The sequence below is a fragment of the Geotrypetes seraphini genome, chromosome 1 (assembly GCF_902459505.1).
Source record: "Geotrypetes seraphini chromosome 1, aGeoSer1.1, whole genome shotgun sequence".
NCBI lineage: Eukaryota > Metazoa > Chordata > Amphibia > Gymnophiona > Dermophiidae > Geotrypetes > Geotrypetes seraphini.
The window spans coordinates 455,164,757-455,185,296 of record NC_047084.1 but is presented as its reverse complement, the minus strand read 5'-3'; the positions used below and the strand labels follow the sequence as shown (position 1 = coordinate 455,185,296).

At 50.0% G+C, this 20,540-nt stretch overlaps 1 protein-coding gene across 7 annotated transcripts in view; it reads left to right on the top strand.

Moving 5' to 3' along the window:
- HUWE1 (HECT, UBA and WWE domain containing E3 ubiquitin protein ligase 1) overlaps window positions 1–20,540 on the top strand; it is a 779,197-nt gene that overhangs the window by 35,528 nt on the left and 723,129 nt on the right. The gene's annotated exons all lie outside the window — the stretch shown is intronic.

Genomic DNA, 20,540 nt, shown 5'->3' with positions numbered 1-20,540 from the left:
AAATTGCCGGGAAACAAGGGTGCAGGCATAAAACTGGGGCTGTACTATCGCCCACCTGGTACGCCAGAAGGAGTCGGACACGACTTGGAAGCGGAATTGAGACAGGAATGCAGGACTGGAAGTGTAACAGTGATGGGGGACTTCAACTACCCGGGAATAGACTGGAGTACGGGTCACTCCAACTGCACTAGGGAAACAGGATTTGTAGAAGCTGTGAGGGACTGCTTCATGGAGCAACTAGTCAAAGAACCGACAAGAGGGGGTGCTACTCTTGACCTCATCCTAAACGGATTAGGGGGGCCTGCAAGAGGGGTAGAAGTGGGAGGACCACTAGGCAACAGGTAGAAGTGGGAGGACCACTAGGCAACAGTGATCACAACGTGATCAGATTCACATTAGAAAGGGGGACACCCATAGTAAGGAGGACCGCAACAACTGCGCTCAACTTCAAGAAAGGGAACTATGTTGCTATGAGGGAAATGGTGGGGAGGAAGCTCAGAAACATCTTTAGGATGGAGACTGTGGGAAGCGCCTGGACCCTATTCAGGGACACCCTGCAGGAAGCACAAAGAATGTACGTCCCCAGTTTCAGGAAAGGCTGCAAGAACAAGCGATCAAAGGACCCGGTTTGGATGTCAACTGAAGTAAAGAGGGCAATAAATGACAAAAAAGTATCCTTCCGGAGATGGAAAAAGGACCCAACGGAGGAAAATCACCAGGCGCACAGGAAATGCCAAAAGGAATGCCACCAAGAGGTTAGAAAAACGAAAGGGGAATACGAAGAGGGGCTGGCCAGGGAGGCGAAAAACTTCAAGGCATTCTTCAGTTACGTAAAGGGGAAGCGACCAGCGAGAGAGGAGGTGGGGCCGTTGGACGATGGGGATAGGAAGGGAGTGATTAAGGAGGATAAAGAGGTAGCTGAGAGGTTGAACACGTTCTTCTCGTCGGTTTTCACGAGCGAAGACACATCTAATATACCGGACTCAGAGGAGCTCATGAGTGGGGAACAGGCCGAAAAATTGGAGCACATAGAGGTAAGTAAGGAGGATGTCCTCAAACAGATAGACAGATTAAAATGCGGTAAATCACCGGGCCCGGATGGGATCCACCCAAGGGTTCTGAAGGAACTAAGACAAGAAATAGCGGGCACAATCCAGCATGTTTGCAACCTATCCTTGAAAACTGGTGAGGTACCAGAGGACTGGAAATTGGCGAATGTCACACCTATCTTCAAGAAGGGATCGAGGGGTGACTCCGGGAACTACAGGCCGGTGAGCCTGACTTCAATTATAGGGAAGATGGTGGAAGCTATGATCAAGGACGGCATTTGCGAGCACATCGAGAGGAATGGCCTACTGAGAACAAGCCAGCACGGATTCTGTAAGGGAAGGTCGTGCCTAACGAACCTTCTGTACTTCTTTGAGGGAATAAGCAGTCGGGTGGACAATGGGGAACCCATAGACATCATTTACCTCAATTTTCAAAAGGCTTTCGACAAGGTGCCACATGAAAGGCTGCTTAGGAAGCTGTGGAACCACGGGGTGGGAGGGGATGTGCACAGATGGATCAAGCACTGGTTGTCGGGTAGACTGCAGAGGGTCGGAGTGAAGGGCCAATATTCTGACTGGCGGGGAGTCACGAGCGGTGTGCCACAGGGATCGGTGCTGGGGCGGTTACTCTTCAACATATTTATCAATGACCTGGAAAAGGAGGCAAAGTGCGAGGTTATAAAATTTGCAGACGATACCAAACTGTGCGGTAGAGTTAGGTCCAGGGAGGAGTGTGAGGACCTGCAAAGGGACCTGGACAAGCTGGAAGACTGAGCAAACAAATGGCAAATGCGCTTTAACGTGGAAAAATGCAAGGTCATGCATATAGGGAAAAAGAACCCGTTGTTCAACTACAAATTGGGGGGGGGGGCATTGTTGGGAGACAGCAGACTTGAGAGAGACTTGGGTGTGCTGGTGGATGCATCACTGAAGCCATCTGCACAGTGCGCAGCAGCCTCGAAAAAAGCCAACAGGATGCTGGGCATCATAAAGAGGGGCATAACAACCAGGACGCGGGAAGTCATCATGCCATTGTATCGAGCGATGGTGCGTCCACATCTGGAATACTGCGTTCAGTATTGGTCGCCACACCTCAAGAAGGACATGGCGGTACTTGAGAGAGTCCAAAGGAGAGCAACGAAACTGGTAAAAGGGCTGGAACACTGCCCATACGCCGAGAGGTTGGATAGGCTGGGGCTCTTCTCTCTGGAAAAAAGGAGGCTCAGGGGAGATATGATAGAGACCTTCAAGATCATGAGGGGCATAGAGAGGGTGGATAGGGACAGATTCTTCAGACTGAAGGGGACAACAAGTACGAGGGGACATTCGGAGAAACTGAAGGGAGATAGGTTCAAAACAAATGCAAGGAAGTTTTTTTTCACCCAAAGGGTCATGGACACTTGGAATGCGCTACCGGAGGAAGTGATCAGGCAGAGTACGGTACAGGGATTCAAACAGGGATTGGACGGTTTCCTGAGGGATAAAGGGATCGTGGGATACTGAGGGAGGAGCTGGGATGTAACACAAGTATAGAAAGCTAACCAGGTAATAAGTATAGAAACCCAACAGGTTGTGCATGTGCAAGACCGGAGGGTTAGGACTACGATGGGAAGATAGGACTTCAATGAGAAACCAAGGTGGCAAGGGAGCCCCTTCTGGTGATTCAGACAGGTCGTGACCTGTTTGGGCTGCCGCGGGAGCGGACCGCCGGGCAGGATGGACCTATGGTCTGACCCGGCGGAGGCACTGCTTATGTTCTTATGACCCTCTACCCCCTGATCGAAAAAGGCGATTGGCTCTGCTCCATCGATCTGAAGGAGGCGTACACACATGTTCCAGTGCACCCCGCTCACCGCAAATTCTTGCGTTTCCAAGTAGGGGACCTGCACCTACAATATCGAGTCCTCCCCTTCGGCCTAGCATCGTTACCCCGGGTCTTCACCAAGTGCCTCGTGGTGGTCGCAGCTGCCTTACGCTCCCAGGGCCTTCAGGTATTCCCCTACCTGGACGACTGGCTGATCAAAGCCCCGTCCAGGGAAGGGGTTATCTCAGCGACCCAACAGACTATTATCTACCTACAGAGTCTGGGGTTTGAGGTAAACTTCCCAAAATCCCAACTGAGCCCCTCACAGTCCCTGCAGTTCATCGGGGCCACGCTGGACACGGTTCGCCTCTGTCCCTTCCTCCCCCCTCCACGTCTAGAGGCTTTAGTAAATCTGAGTCGAAAGATCTCACTTCTACCCTCGGTATCAACTCGACAGATGATGACTCTACTAGGTCACTTGGCCTCCACCGTCCACGTCACACCATTCGCCCGTCTCCACCTGAGAATCCCTCAATGGAACCTAGCCTCTCAATGGCGTCAAGATCGGGACTCGATCGATCGCCCCGTGACAGTGACTCCTTCCTTGCAACGATCGCTCCGCTGGTGGGCCGACTCTTCAAATCTTTCCAAAGGTTTGCACTTCCTCGCCCCCCCCACACAACAAGGTGCTCACCACGGACTCATCGGAGTACTCTTGGGAAGCCCATCTGGATGGCCTACGCACTCGAGGGATGTGGTCAGCAGAGGACCGTCGCTGCCACATCAACGTGCTAGAGCTTCGGGCCATCTATCTCTCAGCTGTAGCTTTTCAACATCTGCTCCACGACCGGGTGGTTCTCATCCGAACCGACAACCAGGTAGCAATGTACTACGTGAACAAACAAGGGGGAACAGGGTCTTGGCCCCTCTGCCGGGAAGCTCTGCGCCTCTGGAAATGGGCAATCTCCAACAACACCTTCCTTTGAGCGGTGTACATACAAGGAGAACAAAACTGTCTGGCGGACAGACTCAGCCGCCTCCTCCAGCCACACGAGTGGTCACTGCACTCTCAGACCTTATGACAGGTGTTCGATCAGTGGGGGACACCTCAAATAGATCTGTTCGCATCCCCCCACAATCACAAACTGCCTCTCTTCTGCTCCCGGATGTACTCCCCGGACCGGCTCGAGGCCGACGCCTTCCTCCTCGACTGGGAGGGAAGGTTCCTGTACGCGTTTCCACCGTTTCCTCTGATCCTGCGGACGCTTGTCCACCTGAAAACAGTACAAGCCACCCTGATCCTGATTGCTCCTCGCTGGCCACGCCAGCCTTGGTTTTCCCTCCTACTTCAACTCAGTGTCAGAGATCCACTGCTTCTGCCTCGGTTTCCCTCTATACTATCACAGGGTCAGGGTTCGCTGTTACATCCCAACCCAAGCTCGAGCCAACAAAGGAATCCTCAGCTCTAGGCCAGCCAGGCAAGGCAAGCACGTGGTAGCAGCGTGAGGGTGCTTGCAGGGAGTGAGAGCAGGCAGGCAGGCTGATCTAGAGAGAGAGGAAGGAGGCACTTAGCAGCGGCGAGAGAAGCAGAGTGCTTGCCAAGAGGCGGAGGAAGGGGCGGAGAGCGAGCAGGGAGACGGAGAAAGGGGCGGAGAGCACACGGAGAGGCGGAGGAGGAGGAGAAAGGGAGCGGAGAGCTTACAGAGAAGCGGAGAAGGCAGGGAAAGGGGAGGAAAAGCAGCGGAGGTGCTTACAGGAGACGGAGGAGGCTAAGCAGGGGAGAGGAGCGCTGAAATCGTCAGAGAAGGAGGCGGACGGGACGCGGTGGTAAGTCCGCCCACCCCCCCGATGTCACTGCAGATCTCCCCCATATAAGGGCTCGAGCCAACGGCTCGCAGTCGTGCGGCGAAGGCGAGCGGCAAAGGCACTTGCCTTAGCGAGAGCGCCTTTGCGAAGGGCCTCAAGAAGGGCATCAAGGAAGGGCTTTCAATTTCAGCTGGTCTCTAAAATCCTACAACTAGCTAAATTACCAATCAACTTCAACCTTTCTTCAATCTTTCCCTCTTCCAGGTCTTTCAACTTTCAACTCTCTACTCCTACCTAACCAACAAGCACACTTAACAGGCGGACCACACCAACCACTCTATTCTGACAGGCAGACACCAACTCCTAACAGTCCCCATTCTGACAAAAATCTAAAAAATAAATAAATAAATAAATAAATAATAATAATAAAAAACCTTTATATATGGCAGGCAGAACTAGAGGCAGCAAGACTTCAGTCAAGACAGGCAGCTCAGTCGCCGAAAGTACCCAGGGGATGGCTACGGTCTTCGTACAGACAGAGGGGGAGCCTGGATAGAGGGCAGAGGTCTCTGTACAGACTGATGCCATCCCCTCAAAGATGTCTTCAGTCTCCACTCAGACGGAACCAATTGAACAGCCAGATGAAAGCCTTCTGCTAGAGCTGATGAGCCTGAGAGAGGAGATTCAACGCTTAAGGAGCATCCGTGATGACGAGACTTTCATTGACGGAATAATTCAGGAGCTGTCTCAGATCGCCGAACGAGAGCCTGACAAGACCATCCTTGAGACTCCCAAAGCTTCCAAAACTTCAGGCTTGAATCCAACCGTCGGAATTCAGGAAGTCACTGGAGACGCTGATTCCTGGCAGCTGGTGACTTCCTCCACAGGAAAACGCAGAAAACCTCATTCTGTTTCTCTCTCTCACATACAGGGCAGCTCTACATCGACACCACATATCCCCCTTAAGAACAGATACCAGCTGCTACAGGAGGATCCTGACAACGAGGTTCAAGAAGTGGTTGAGCAGATGGTTCCGGTTCCAGAGTCAACAGGTCGGCCCGCCCCTAGAAAGCGCAGAGTTGTGGTCATCGGGGATTCGCTGCTAAGGGGCACCGAGGGACCAATTTGTAGACCTGATCTGCAATCAAGAGAGGTCTGCTGTTTGCCGGGGGCCAGGATCCGGGATGTAACCGATAGCCTGGACAGACTCATCAAACCGCAGGATCACTTCCCTATGATCCTCATCCACGTCGGAACCAACGACACTGCCAGGTGCACCCCGGAGAGCATACCCGAAGACTTCAGAGCCCTGGGAGAGAAGCTGAGGAGGATGGATGCGCAGGTGGTCTTCTCATCGATCCTCCCAGTGAGGGGCAAGGGCAGTGCCAGGGAGGATCGAGTTCAGAGGGCGAACGACTGGTTGCAGGGATGGTGCAAGGAGATGAACTTTGGGTTCCTACACCACGGAGAGGCACTGCAAGGACTGCTGGGACCAGACGGGTTACACCTGACCAGGAGGGGGAAGAACGTCCTTGGACACCGTCTAGCCCGCCTACTACACAGGGCTTTAAACTAGGTAAGTTGGGGGAGGGTACGGGCACAAACAACCCACCTGACGAGCTAAGCTACCAATACTCTTTTGAGACTGAGCTAAGTAAATACTATATTTCTGGGACACATTACAATTTTGGGTCTAGGGGGAGGATACATAGCAATTCTGGGTCTAGAGGGGGTACACATTATAATTCTGGGACCAGAGAGAGTGCACACGTTGCAAATTGCACTAAAGGAGCTCGAGTAGCCCAAACGGGAATACCCCCACAGGGTACACACATTACCGAGTCTGAGATAGGAGCACACTATAGTCATGGGGAGTCCGAGACAGGTTCAAGCTTTAGCTCTGGGTCTATGGAGTGTAAGAGACAGGCGAATAATGCTAGGGAGTGCAAGAGACATGCGAATAATGCTAATGGGGTCCTAGTTGGTAAAGAGGGATTGTCCCACTGAGATACAACAAACACACAACGTGGAGGGCTATGTACGTCAACCCCCACAGTCTGGGAAATAAGATCCTAGACTTGGAAACAGAAATGAGGAATGCCGACCTGGATGTAGTGGCGATATCTGAGACCTGGCTCACAGACTCCCACGGGTGGGACATGGTCATACCAGGTTACAACTTGCTTCGCGGGACAGGGAGGGTAAAATGGGAGGTGGTGTAGCATTATATACTAGAGAGGACATTAAGGTCACCAGAATCACAGATGTACAGTACACTGGGGAATCCCTTTGGGTAAATTTGGCCAGAGGGAGGGACAAATGCCTGTATCTTGGCGTAGTATACAGACCCCCAAGACATCAAGATGACCTAGATAAGGAATTAATCGGAGATATAGAGAATATCACCTTGCGGGGTGATACAGTATTGGTAGGTGACTTCAACATGACTGATGTGGATTGGGTCACACTTTCCTCTGCTTCAGGCAACAGCAGGAAGCTATTAAACTCTTTGAATGGAGCAAGACTCAGGCAACTGGTATCTGAACCAACAAGGGATCAGGCAATACTGGACCTAGTACTTACCAACGGGGAAAGTATCACAGAGGTCTCGGTGGGTGAAACTTTGGCTTCCAGTGACCACAATATGATATGGTTCAATCTCAGGAAAGGTTTCACGAAATCTACCACAATGACCAAGGTTCTCAAATTCAAAGACACAAACTTCCAAGACATGGGAGACTTCGTTCACCAGGCGCTACAAAGCCAAGCAGACACCGTCAGCGTGGAAGAAATGTGGTCAACTCTGAAAGACACCATACAGGAAGCAACAAACCGCTATGTTAAATCAGTAAGCAAACGGAGTAGGAACAACAAGCCACAGTGGTTCTCTACGGAGATCTCGGACATCATCAAAGAGAAGAAAAAAGCATTCATCTCTTACAAACAATCAGGGACACAGGACTCTAGAGTAAAATATCTGGCCAAGTCAAGGGCCGTCAAAGCAGCAGTTAGGGAGGCCAAATTCCGCATGGAGGAGTCTCTAGCAAAGAACATCCAGAAAGGAGATAAATCTTTCTTCAGGTATATCAGTGACAGAAATAAGAACTCGGGCGGGATAGTACGTCTCAGAAAACCAGACGGAGACTTTGTAGAAACGGACTCGGAAAAAGCCCAACTGTTAAATAAATACTTCTGCTCAGTCTTCACCCGCGAGGCGCCGGGAATCGGCCCTCAGCCACAGACAAGGGTTAAATCAGTTGACCCGTTTAGTAATTTCAAGTTTACACCCAGCAGCGTCTATTGCGAGCTGTCAAAAATCAAGGTCAACAAGGCAATGGGGCCTGACAACCTACACCCTAGGGTGCTCAGGGAGTTGGGTGATGTCCTAGTGGAACCGCTATCCGCGCTCTTCAATCTCTCCTGGTAACGTCCCGATGGACTGGAAGACAGCTAACGTCATCCCACTCCACAAGAAAGGCTCCAAGATGGAGATGGCAAATTACAGACCAGTGATTCTCACATTGATAGTGAGCAAACTAATGGAAACCTTAATCAAACACCAATTGGATAGAATCATGGACGAGGAGAAACTACGGGATCCCCGCCAACATGGATTTACTAAGGGGAGATCCTGCCAATCCAACCTGATCAGCTTCTTCGACTGGGTGACGAGGAAGCTGGATGCTGGTGAGTCCCTGGACATCGTCTACCTGGATTTCAGCAAAGCATTTGATAGCGTACCACACCGCAGGTTGCTAAGCAAGATGAGTTCTTTAGGTTTGGGCGACACATTGACAAATTGGGTTGGGAACTGGATTGGAGGTAGGCTTCAGAGGGTAGTGGTGAATGGCACCCCCTCCGAAATGTCAGAGGTGATAAGTGGAGTGCCACAGGGCTCCGTCCTGAGCACGATCTTGTTCAACATCTACATAAGAGACTTGACAGAAGGGCTCCGAGGAAGAATAACATTATTCGCCGATGATGCCAAGCTAAGCAATGTAGTGAACAAGAGCACAACAGACAATAATTCAATGGCAGATGATATGATGCATGACCTACTTCTACTGGAGCACTGGTCTAGGTCCTGGCAACTCGGTTTCAATGCCAAAAAATGCAAAGTCATGCACCTGGGAAGCCGAAATCAATGCAAGATTTACACCCTAAATGGCGAGATCTTGACAAAAACTGAAGCAGAAAGAGACTTAGGGGTGATTGTCAGGGAAGACATGAAGTCTGCAAATCAAGTTGAGCAAGCTTTATCCAAAGCAAGGCAAATCATAGGTTGCATACGCAGGAGTTTCGTCAGCCGTAAACCTGAAGTCATTATGCCACTGTATAGATCCATGGTGAGACCACACCTGGAGTACTGTGTGCAATTTTGGAAGCCGCATTACCGCAAGGATGTGCTGAGACTGGAATCGGTCCAGAGAATGGCCACCAGGATGGTCTTGGGACTCAAGGAGCTCACATACGAGGAGCGGTTAGGGAAATTGCAGCTCTACTCACTAGAGGAACGTAGAGAGAGGGGAGATATGATCGAGACATTCAAGTACCTCACAGGTCGCATCGAGGTGGAAGAGGATATCTTCTTTTTCAAGTGTCCCGCGGCAACAAGGGGGCATCAGTGGAAAATCAGGGGCGGGAAACTGCACGGTGACACTAGGAAGTTCTTCTTCACCGAAAGGGTGGTTGATCGCTGGAATAGTCTTCCACTTCAGGTTATTGAGGCCAGAAGCGTGCCAGATTTTAAGGCCAAATGGGACAAACATGTGGGATCTATCCGCAAAGATAGATAGGGAGGGTCATTGGAGTGGGCAGACTTGATGGGCCGTGGCCCTTATCTGCTGTCTATTTCTATGTTTCTATATTCCTAATCTTCAATCTCTTCATCTGAATGCTTGGTTTCTTTCCCCCTGACTTCTCTCCCCGCGTCTCAATCAGTCAAGGAGATACTGGAAGCCTCTAGAAAAACCTCAACGAGAACCTGCTACTCACAAAAGTGGACCAGATTCTCAACCTGGTGCTCCTCCCACTGCCAGGACCCGGTGTCGGTCCCCGTCCCTCTGGTCCTTGACTATTTACTTCAATTATCTCACTCCGGCCTAAAGACCAACTCCGTTCGAGTACACCTTAGTGCGATTGCGGCCTTTCACCAGCCCCTGGAAGGGAAAGCCCTCTCGCTCCATCCCTTAGTCTCTCGCTTCATGAAGGGTCCCCTGAATGTCCACCCTCCTCTCAAACCTCCTCCGGTGGTTTGGGACCTCAACGTGGTTCTGGCTCAACTAATGAAACCTCCATTTGAGCCCCTAGACAAATGCCATCCAAAATTCCTCACTTGGAAGGTAATTTTCCTGCTTGCGCTCACTTCCGCTCGGCGGGTTAGTGAGTTACAGGCTCTGGTAGCGGACCCACCCTTCACGGTATTCCATCACGACAAGGTGGTACTCCGCACTCATCCAAAGTTCTTGCCTAAAGTACTGTCTGATTTTCACCTCAATCAGTCCATTGTCTTGCCTGTGTTTTTTCCCAAGCCCCACTCTCATCCCGGAGAGGTGGCGCTCCACACTCTTGACTGTAAGAGAGTGTTGGCCTTCTACCTCCAACGCACTCAGTCACACCGGAAAGTCCCACAATTGTTTTTGTCCTTCGACCCAAACCGGTTAGGTCACCCAATTTCCAAGCGCACCTTGTCCAACTGGTTGGCCGATTGCATCTCCTTCTGCTACGCTCAGGCTGGTCTCGCGCTGCATGGTCGAGTAACGGGACACAAGGTCCGAGCAGTGGCAGCCTCCGTAGCGTTCCTCAGGTCCACACCTATCGAGGAAATCTGCAAGGCTGCCACGTCGTCTTCGGTTCATACTTTCACCTCCCACTACTGTCTGGACTCATTGTCCAGGAGCGATGACCGATTCGACCAAACGGTTTTGCGAAATCTATTTGCTTAAATTGCCAACTTCCCTCCATCCCTTTTCAGTTAGCTTGGAGGTCACCCACATGTGAGAATATCATGCCTGCTTGTCCTGGGATAAAGCACAGTTACTTACCGTAACAGGTGTTATCCAGGGACAGCAGGCATATATTCTCACAACCCGCCCACTTCCCCGAGGTTGGCTTCTTTGCTAGTTAAGTGAACTGGAGACCACGAGGGGATGCGCCCCCTAGTGGAGCAGGAAGGCACGCATGCGTGGAGCAGCAGAGCAAACTTAAATCTTCAATCAAGTTTGCTTGAAAATGCTTCCGCATCGGGGCTCCGTAGATTACGTCACCCACATGTGAGAATATATGCCTGCTGTCCCTGGATAACACCTATTACGGTAAGTAACTGTGTTCTCTGGAATGTATTGCCGGAGGTTGTGGTAAGAGTGGATAGGTATGCATTGCCAGAGGTTGTGGTAAGAGTGGATAGTGCCTTAGATGGTTTTAAGAAAGGTTTGGAAAAGTTCATGGTCTGTTACTGAGAGAGACATGGGGGAAGCCACTGCTTGCCCTGTATCGGTAGTATGGAATATTGCTACTCCTTGGGTTTTGGCCAGGTACTAGTGACCTGGACTGGCCATTGTGAGAATGGGCTATTGGGCTTCATGGACCATTGGTTAAGGCTATTCTTATGTTTTCTGGGGGGTCACCTTGCTTGTACAGCCAGACCTGGGCATGTTGGCAGAGCAACATGTTCCCATGTTGGTAGAGCAGCATGTTCTTATGTTCTCTGGGGATCAGCTGGCTTGAATGGCCAGACCTGGGCATGTTGGTAGAGCAAACAAAGAAAAAACTGCAGACAAGAGTACAAGATGCAGGCTGGGTTTGTTGGAACAAATATATATTGTGGCTAATGTCACCACCTTTATACAAACCAGGGGTCCCGACACAGTCCGTGTTATCCCAGGACAATCAGGCAGGTATTTTCACTAATGGGCGACGTGATCCAACGGAGCCCCGATGCAGACACCTCACAAGCATTTTTGCTTGAGGAAACTCGAAGTTTCGAGTTGCCCGCACCGCGCATGCGCCTTCCTGCCCAGACCAGGGCGCATCTCCTCAGTTCTTTTCCGCGGAGCCGAGAAGTCCGATTCGACTCTCTGCGTGAAGAATTTTCATTTGTGCCTTCTAAAGTCCGCGGTTTTGGTTTATTTTTCTCTTAATCGCTGATTTTCGTCATTCATTCTTGTTTAAAAAAAATAAAAAAATTCTTCCATCCGTCCGACCGGGCAGGCCACGTGGCTGCAGCCCCGCGGCTTCGATCTTGAGGCGGAGCTTTTCCAGCCTATGTCCCGGCCTATCACCGGTTTTAAAAAGTGTGCCAAGTGCCAGCGCAATTTCGCTAACGGACCCTCATTGACGCTGTGTTCGGTGTCTCGGGCCTGAACACCTTCCGAAATCGTGCCGGCCTTGCTCCACACTCACCGTACGTGCTTTCAAGCGCCATTGCTTCTTGTGGGAGTCGCTGTTCATCATGGAGTCCTCGACAGAACAATCTTCACCAAAAGGCCCCTCACCTTCGACTTCATCCGCTGCTCCTCAGCCTTCCACCTCTGTGACGCCGAGTCTCATCAAGTCTGCATCGTTTGTGCCGGCCCCGACTCCAGTGCGTGCTGCGATACCTTCCTCAGTCTGTTCAGATCAGGTAGCACAGCAGTTTATTCCACTGGTAGTGCTAAAAGTGCCCAAGGCTTCTAGGCCCAAGCACTCACACACTACCCCCAAAGAACGCGAGGCCCGTGCAGGCGTTCCTTTTGCTGGCCTCGTTCCAGACCTTGTTAGAGAAGCAATTAATTGAGCTCTTCACCACCAAAGGGCCCAAACTTTTCTCTCAAATCCAGCCTGGGCTCGAGGAGGCCTCCCGCGAGGTCGAGCCGCCTCCAGTGCCTCAGCGATACACACACTCTCTACAGGGAGCAAAGTATCTGCGAGTGTCTGGTCTGGCAACAGTGCATGCATCGCAAGGAGCAGAGTCTTTGCGAGTGCCTCCGTTGGAACCGATTCACTCGATGCAAGGAGTAGAGTCTTTGCGAGTGCCTCCATTGGAACCCATTCACTCGATGCAAGGAGTAGAGTCTTTGCGAGTGCCTCCATTGGAACCCATTCACTCGATGCAAGGAGTAGAGTCTTTGCAAGTGCCTCCATTGGAACCCATCCACTCGATGCAAGGAGCAGTGTCTTTGCGAATGCCTCCATTGGAGCCGATCCACCCGATGCAGGGGCTCGAGTCTCTACGAGTGCCCGGGGTGAGTCCAGCCACCCACCTGTGCTTCGATCAACCGCTTCCAGCCCCATCCACTACCTGGGGGCCTCAGCGAAGATCCAATCGCCTCGTTCCTCGAGGCTGGTATCCAAACATGGTGCACATCGGTCGAGGCATTCATTGAGGCACTCGTCCAGGCATGCCTCGCCTCATCGGAAACAGTCTTTTCTTGAGTATTCTCCACCGGCTACTTTGCCTCCCCCGATGCCGGAGCTCGAAGACACGCTGGGGTCTTTATCGCCACCACGATCCCCGTCCTCATTGGATCCAGAGGCCTTGATGTCCTCGAGCCCTTCTCGAGGCCATGCTTCGGTGGACCAGCTGTCGTTCTTCTCATTCCTTCGACAAATGGCAGACGACCTGGACATCCACCTGGACACAGGTTCCAAATTCTCCAAAGAATATCTGGAGACTATGCACCTCCCTCAACCACCTGCTGAATCCCTCAAGCTTCCTCTACATAAGCTGCTGGATCAGACCTTTATGCGATGCTTTGAAACACCTTATTCCATCCCCGCTGTACCGTGCAAATTGGATACCAAGTACCGCACGGTGCACCATAAGGGATTCGATGGTTCCCAACTCTCCCATCAATCCCTCCTGGTGGAGTTCTCACTGAAGCTGTCTCACCCCTCCCAGGTCTACACTGCTGTTCCACCTGGTAGAGAGGGCAAGACCATGGACCGATTTGGCAGGATGATTTATCAGAATTCCATGACGACATCCAGGGTTCTGAACTACAACTTCCACTTCGTCACATATTTTGAGTTCTTCCTGTCGATACTCCAGAAGTTCTTGCCCTATGTGGACCCTAGGGCACAATCCAAGTACTAGAAGGTTTTGGCCTCGCGGTCCCAGCTCCAGTTACAGCTGATGCAGTCATCCTACGATGCCTTTGAGCTCTCGGCTCAGGCTACAGCATGCGCGGTGGCCATGCGCCGGCTGGCATGGCTCTGAACCATCGATATGGACCGTAATCTCCACGACAGGCTTCCAACGTTCCATGTGCTGGTACCGACCTCTTTGACGAATCCATCGAGGCGGCGACCAAGAAGCTCTCGGACCACGAGAAATCCTTCCAATCCATCCTGTGTCTGAAGCCCAAGCCTGCTCCTCCTCATGCCCACCATTGATATACCAGTGGCGTTACCCGCCTAAACAGGCTCCCCCCATCGAACAGCCTGTGAAGAGGCAGCATTCCCAAAAGCAGCAACGGAAGCCCCAGCCATCTGCTGTCCCAAAGGCTCCTCAGCCCTTTTGACTGTCTCATGGAGGACATAACTTTAGTCGTCCTGCCATTTTCAGTTGCTCCATCAATTGGAGGTCGTCTCCATCACTTTTACCATCGATGGACGACCATTACCACCGACCTCTGGGTCCTTTCCATCATCAGAGAAGGATACTCTCTCCAGTTCGACCGAGTGCCCCCGGAACATCCTCCAAGAGAACATCCTTCCAACTTGACCCAGACCGCCCTTCTTCTGCAGGAAGCCCAGGCTTTATTACAGCTCAAGAGCTGTCGAGCCGGTCCCTGTGTCTCAGCAGAACAAAGGTTTTTACTCCCGGTACTTCCTTGTTCCGAAGAAGACGGGCGATCTGTGACCCATTTTGGATCTCAGGGTGCTCAACAAGTTTCTGGTCAAAGAGAAGTTTCGCATGTTGACCCTGACATCTCTGTATCCCCTCCTATAGCAGAACTACTGGTTATGCTCTCTGGATCTCAAGGAGGCCTACTCTCACTTTCCAATTCATCCGGCCTCACGCCAATATCTCAGATTCAGGGTGGGAAATCTTCATCTTCAATACCGAGTGCTTCCTTTTGGCCTGACCTCGTCACCCAGAGTCTTCACCAAGTGCCTGGTAGTAGTGGCCACAGCGCTCAGGAACCACAGCCTCCAGGTATTCCCCTACCTGGATGATTGGCTTATCAAGGATTCCACATCTCAGTGAGTCGCCCTCGTGACCCAGAAGACGATCTGGTTACTGCCACATCTGGGGTTCGAGATAAACTTCCCGAAATCCCATCTACAACCTTCCCAGACTCTTCCCTTCATCGGAGCAGTTCTGGATACTACCCAACTCAGAGCGTTCCTCCCTCCCGAACGGCTGGAAGCTCTCCTCCATCTTTGCCACTTGGTGTACTCTCGCCCGTCCATCTCGGCGAGACACAGGATGATTTTCCTAGGCCACATGGCCTCTACAGTTCACGTGACTCCTTTTGCCAGACTTCACCTCAGGATTCCCCAGTGGACCCTGGCATCTCAGTGGACGCAGATATCCGACCCTCTGTCCAGACACATCTGGGTCACCCCTACTCTGCAACAGTCTCTTCGCTGGTGGATGCTATCCTCCAATCTATCCAGAGGTTTGCTGTTTCAAACTCCCCCAATCAGAAAGTCCTCACGACCGACTCGTCCACTTATGCTTGGGGGGCTCATCTGGACAGCCTCTGCACTCAGGGTCACTGGACCAGCACAGACCGCCAGTGCCACATCAATCTCCTGAAACTCAGGGTGATTTTCAATGCTCTCAATGCTTTCCAGCACCTGCTTCAAGACAAGGTGGTCCTCATTCGCACGGACAACCAAGTCGCCATGTATTATATCAACAAGCAGGGGGGCACGGGATTGGCCTCCCTCTGTCAGGAAGCTCTGAAAGTTTGGGATTGGGCGATCCGCCACAACACCTTCCTCAAAGCTGTCTACATTCAGGGAGCGGACAGTGCCTTGGCGGACATCTTGAGTCGTCTACTGCAACCCCACGAATGGACCCTCCACTCATCGCCCCTCCATCACATCTTCTCTCAGTGGGGAACTCCTCAGATCGATCTCTTTGCAGTCCCCCACAACTTCAAACTGCCTCAGTTCTGCTCCAAGATGTACACTCCTCACCGCCTCGAGGCAGATGCTTTTCTTCTGGACTGGACAAACCTCTTTCTAAATGCGTTTCCTCCATTTCTTCTCATTCAGAAGACTCTAGTCAAACTCAAGTCAGACCATGCCACCATGATTCTGATTGCTCCACGGTGGCCCAGACAACCTTGGTACTCCCTTCTACTTCAACTCAGCAGCAGGGAGCCCTTCCTTCTACCAGTGTTTCCATCGCTGCTTACACAGCATCTGGGATCTCTACTTCATCCTAACCTGCAGTCTCTACACCTGACAGCTTGGTTCCTCTCAACGTAACCCCTCTCCAGTTTTCTCAACCTGTGAGAGATGTCCTAGAAGCTTCAAGGAAGCCTGCTACTAGACAATGCTACCACCAAAAGTGGACTAGATTTTCTACTTGGTGTTTTTCTCATCATCACGAGCCACAACATTCCTCCTTGTCTTCAGTTTTGGATTACCTTTTGCACCTTTCTCATTCTGGCCTCAAGTCTACATCGATACGAGTCTATCTGAATGCAATTGCTGCTTTCCATCAGCCGCTTCAAGGGAAACCTCTCTCTGCTCATCCTGTGGTTTCCAGATTCATGAAAGGACTTTTCCATGTCAATCCTCCTCTCAAACCGCCTCCAGTGGTTTGGAACCTCAATATTGTTCTTTCTCAGCTTATGAAACCTCTATTTGAACCTATTGACAAGGCTCATCTGAAGTATCTCACTTGGAAAGTTGTGTTTCTCATTGGCCTCACCTCTGCTCGTCGAGTTAGTGAGCTTCAAGCATTGGTTGCGGATCCACCTTTCACAGTATTCCACCATGACAAGGTGGTCCTTCGCACTCATCCAAAATTCCTCCCCAAAGTGGTCTCGGAATTTCATCTGAATCAATCCATTGTTCTCCCTGTGTTTTTTCCAAAGGCTCATTCTCATCCTGGAGAATCAGCTCTTCACACTCTGGACTGTAAACGTGGTTTGGCTTTCTATCTGGAATGCACCAAGCCACACAGAACTGCGCCTCAACTTTTCATCTCCTTTGATCTGAACAAGTTGGGACGTCCCATCTCTAAGCGTACCATCTCCAACTGGATGGCGGCTCGTATCTCCTTCTGCAATGCCCAGGCTGGATTACCCCTTCACAGTAAAGTCACAGCCCATAAGGTCAGAACAATGGCAGCCTCTGTAGCCTTCCTTAGATCGACACCGATTGAGGAGATTTGTAAGGCTGCCACTTGGTCCTCGGTTCACACCTTCACTTCTCATTATTGTCTGAATACTTTTTCCAGATGGGATGGACAGTTTGGCCAAACAGTATTACAAAATTTATTCTCCTAAGTTGCCAACTCTCCCACCATCCCATTGTGGTTATCTTGGAGGTCACCCATTAGTAAGAATACCTGCCTGCTTGTCCTGGGATAAACCAATGTTACTTACCGTAACAGTTGTTATCCAGGGACAGCAGGCAGCTATTCTCACGTCCCACCCACCTCCCCTGGGTTGGCTTCTCTGCTAGCTATCTGAACTGAGGAGACACGCCCTGGTCTGGGCGGGAAGGCACTTGCGGTGTGGGTGACTCGAAACTTTGAGTTTCCTCAAGCAAAAATGCTTGTGAGGCGTCCGCATCGGGGCTCCGTTGGATCACGTCACTCATTAGTGAGAATAGCTGCCTGCTGTCCCTGGATAAGAACTGTTACGGTAAGTAACATTGCTTTTCGGTTAGCACACCTTCATCAGGGGTCCCTAATTTGTAAGGGTCTCAAATTAAACCACAACAAAAATAATCATGAGCCTGTGTAACGCCAAAAAAAATCGCTGAGAAAGTCTCTCCATAGGAAAATCTTTTGTGGAGCAATAAAATTTTGCTGTTTGATTTGAGACCTTTACAAATTAAGGACACGTGTTAACTGAAACATAGATCGTGTCGGGTCCCCTGTTATGTATAAAGGTGGTGACATTAGCCGCAATATATGTTTGTTCAAATAAACCCAGCCTGCATCTTGTACTCTTGTCTGCAGTTTTTTCTTTGTTTGCTCCGATTGTGCTTCATTCACTGCACTGCAGACTACTTGGATTGTGCCTTTGTTTTTGTTTTACCTTCAAGTTGTTGGATAGTCCTCCACTTGTATACTATTTTCCAGACTGTGGAATGGCTACTGTCAAATTTTTTTGATATGTTTTAAAAATCCCTTACAATCATTTTTCTGAAGACCTTGGATAGCTCTTTTTGATCTTACAATGGTGCTCACTTTCACCATAGCAGTCATGAGCACACCAAATTAAATGTCTGAGGTTTAAGTAGTGCAAACCTCCTTCAAAATATTGAGTAATTATGTTCTAATCTTGTACACCTGATGATATCTGTGTGTGATTTTAGCCACTTTAAGTGGATGTCCTAATTTATTTCTCAGAATACACAGTTTTGTGGATATCTTTTGTTTCATGAGTAAATCAAGGAACCTGTTTGTTGCTTACTTGCAATTACATCACTTTCTTTTCCAGAGATAGATAAAAAAGATTTGACATCGATATGTGAACATTTCTTAAGAAAGAACTGAATATTTCATGGGGTGTCCTAATTTTTTCACTTGAATGTATGTTAATGTCCTTTTGTGAGGAGATAGAAGCTGAAAACTTGGAGATTCTGATGAACTCTTCCATATAAGGAGAGGTACATCCTGGAATATTCCAGAGTTTTTTCCAAAGACAAGCAGTATGAGTACAGTTTGACATCTGGGTGGTGTCATTGACAGAACCTGTGCGGGAATGCTGCGCATCTTACTATATTTTTTTGTTCCATTAGACACACCTAACCATAAGACGCACCCTAGATTTAGAGGAGGAAAACAAGAAAAAAAACCCATTCTGAACCAAATTCTCCCTGCCAGGCTCTGCACCCAACCCCACACTCCTTGCCAAGCTCTGCTCCTTGTGGCTCTGTACCCTGTCCCTCCTCTGGTTGGTCTAGTGGTAGGCAGGGCAGGCAGACCTAGTGGCTGGCAGGCAGGCAGGGACAGGGCAGGTAGGTAGGCAGGCAGGCTTCCCCCCCCCCACCCCCCTGCAGGTAGCAGGCAGGCCCCGGCCTCTCCCTTCTCACCCCAGGCAGGCAGTAGGCAGGCCCCAGCCCTCTTCCCCCCACCCCCGGGTACTTTTTTTTTTAACTTCTGACGCCTCTCGCTGAAAGCGGCGCACAAGGGTTGTTGGCTGCTTAGTCCCCGCTGCTTCCGCTGAGAACGGCAGATGCAGCTGCCTACAGTTCTGTTCTCTCTCGACATAGCGGTGCACCAGATTGCCTGCCTGGTCCCACGCTGCTTCCCGCTTTAGGCTGGTGCGCTGCTATGCCGCAAAAAACATTCTCGGGGAAGCGGCGGAGACCAGGCAGCCAGCAACACTTGTGCACTGCTCTCAGTGAGTGAGGTGCTAGAAGTTAAAAAAAAAAAGTATGCGTGTTTGGGGGGGGGGGGGGGGGGGTGGGAGAGGGCCAGCAAGCAAGGGAGGCTGGCAGCATTAAAATAAGTTAACGGGGGGGAGGGTGGCGCTTTGGATTTTCACTTCATTAGATGCATCCTTATTTCCACCCACTTTTTTGGGGGAAAAAAATGCATCTAATGGAGCGAAAAACATTTGGAAGTATTGCAATGTGCATGTGTATATCTTTTTGCTTGCTGCTGTTGCACCGGGTCCCTGTCAGTCTTTGTTTTTCTGTGGAGCTAGACAGATGCATTTTCAGGTCCATTTTCATCTTGCATCTCAGTTTGAATGAAGTGCTTTAGGTTTATTTTAGTTTCTTCTAAAATAAAAAGGGCTTAGAGGGTTTTGGAAATAAGCACTTCAATCATTCTAGTGTGTACAGTAATGTGAAAGTTTACCCTTCCATTACATTTAGCGCCAGATGAGTCCTTGAAGAGTGGGTTATGTCCTTCTACCAGTAGGTGGAGATATAGGATAAAGGGTGAACCGTACCTAATTATTTACGTGGGTATACATTGCCATTTACTTGGGTATACCTAAAAAAAACTGTGAGAAAACTAAGAATAGTGCAGAACACTGCTGTCCGCTTTATTCGGACAAAAGAAAAGCGAGCATGTTAGTCCCTACTACAAACTGCTACACTGGTTGCCAATGGAGGCACGAATAATGTTCAAGTTCTCCTGCTTTTGCTTTAAACCAGTGTGGGAAATGGCCCCTACCTATCTCTTACCACATTTTGAGCTACACATCCCCACTAGGACAACCAGAAATTGCAATCTTTTTGCCTATCCAAGGATCACTGATTGCAAATACAGGTCCTTTCTGCACAGAACTTTTAAGTTTCAAGCAGCCTTGGCTAGACAATTACATCAACAGAGCCAGGTTGACCTACGGCGCATTTCGGAAAGAAATTAAGACAGCACTGTTTGATAGATTTATCTCCTAATCAGATACCATTTTAAAACTATTAACACCATGCTGATAACTTTGAGAAATTTGTGTATTTTTTACTATTTGTATTCTGTAATTCGCTGATTGTCCAGCTCTCTTCACTGTAAACCGCCTAGAAATCGCAAAATTGTGGCGGTATAGAAAAAATAGTTATTATTATTATTATTATTATTATGACCAGTATTGCTCTAGCTTCTAGCAGGTGGTGGATAGTTGCCCAACCCTTCTGGGCTTAATTGGTATGCAACTCCCTTTTTGGGTCTCCCTGATCTAGTTGATGCAGTGGAAAATTAGATGAAGGAATTTAGGTTAAAACTCAATACTGAAAAGACTAATTGTTGTTTT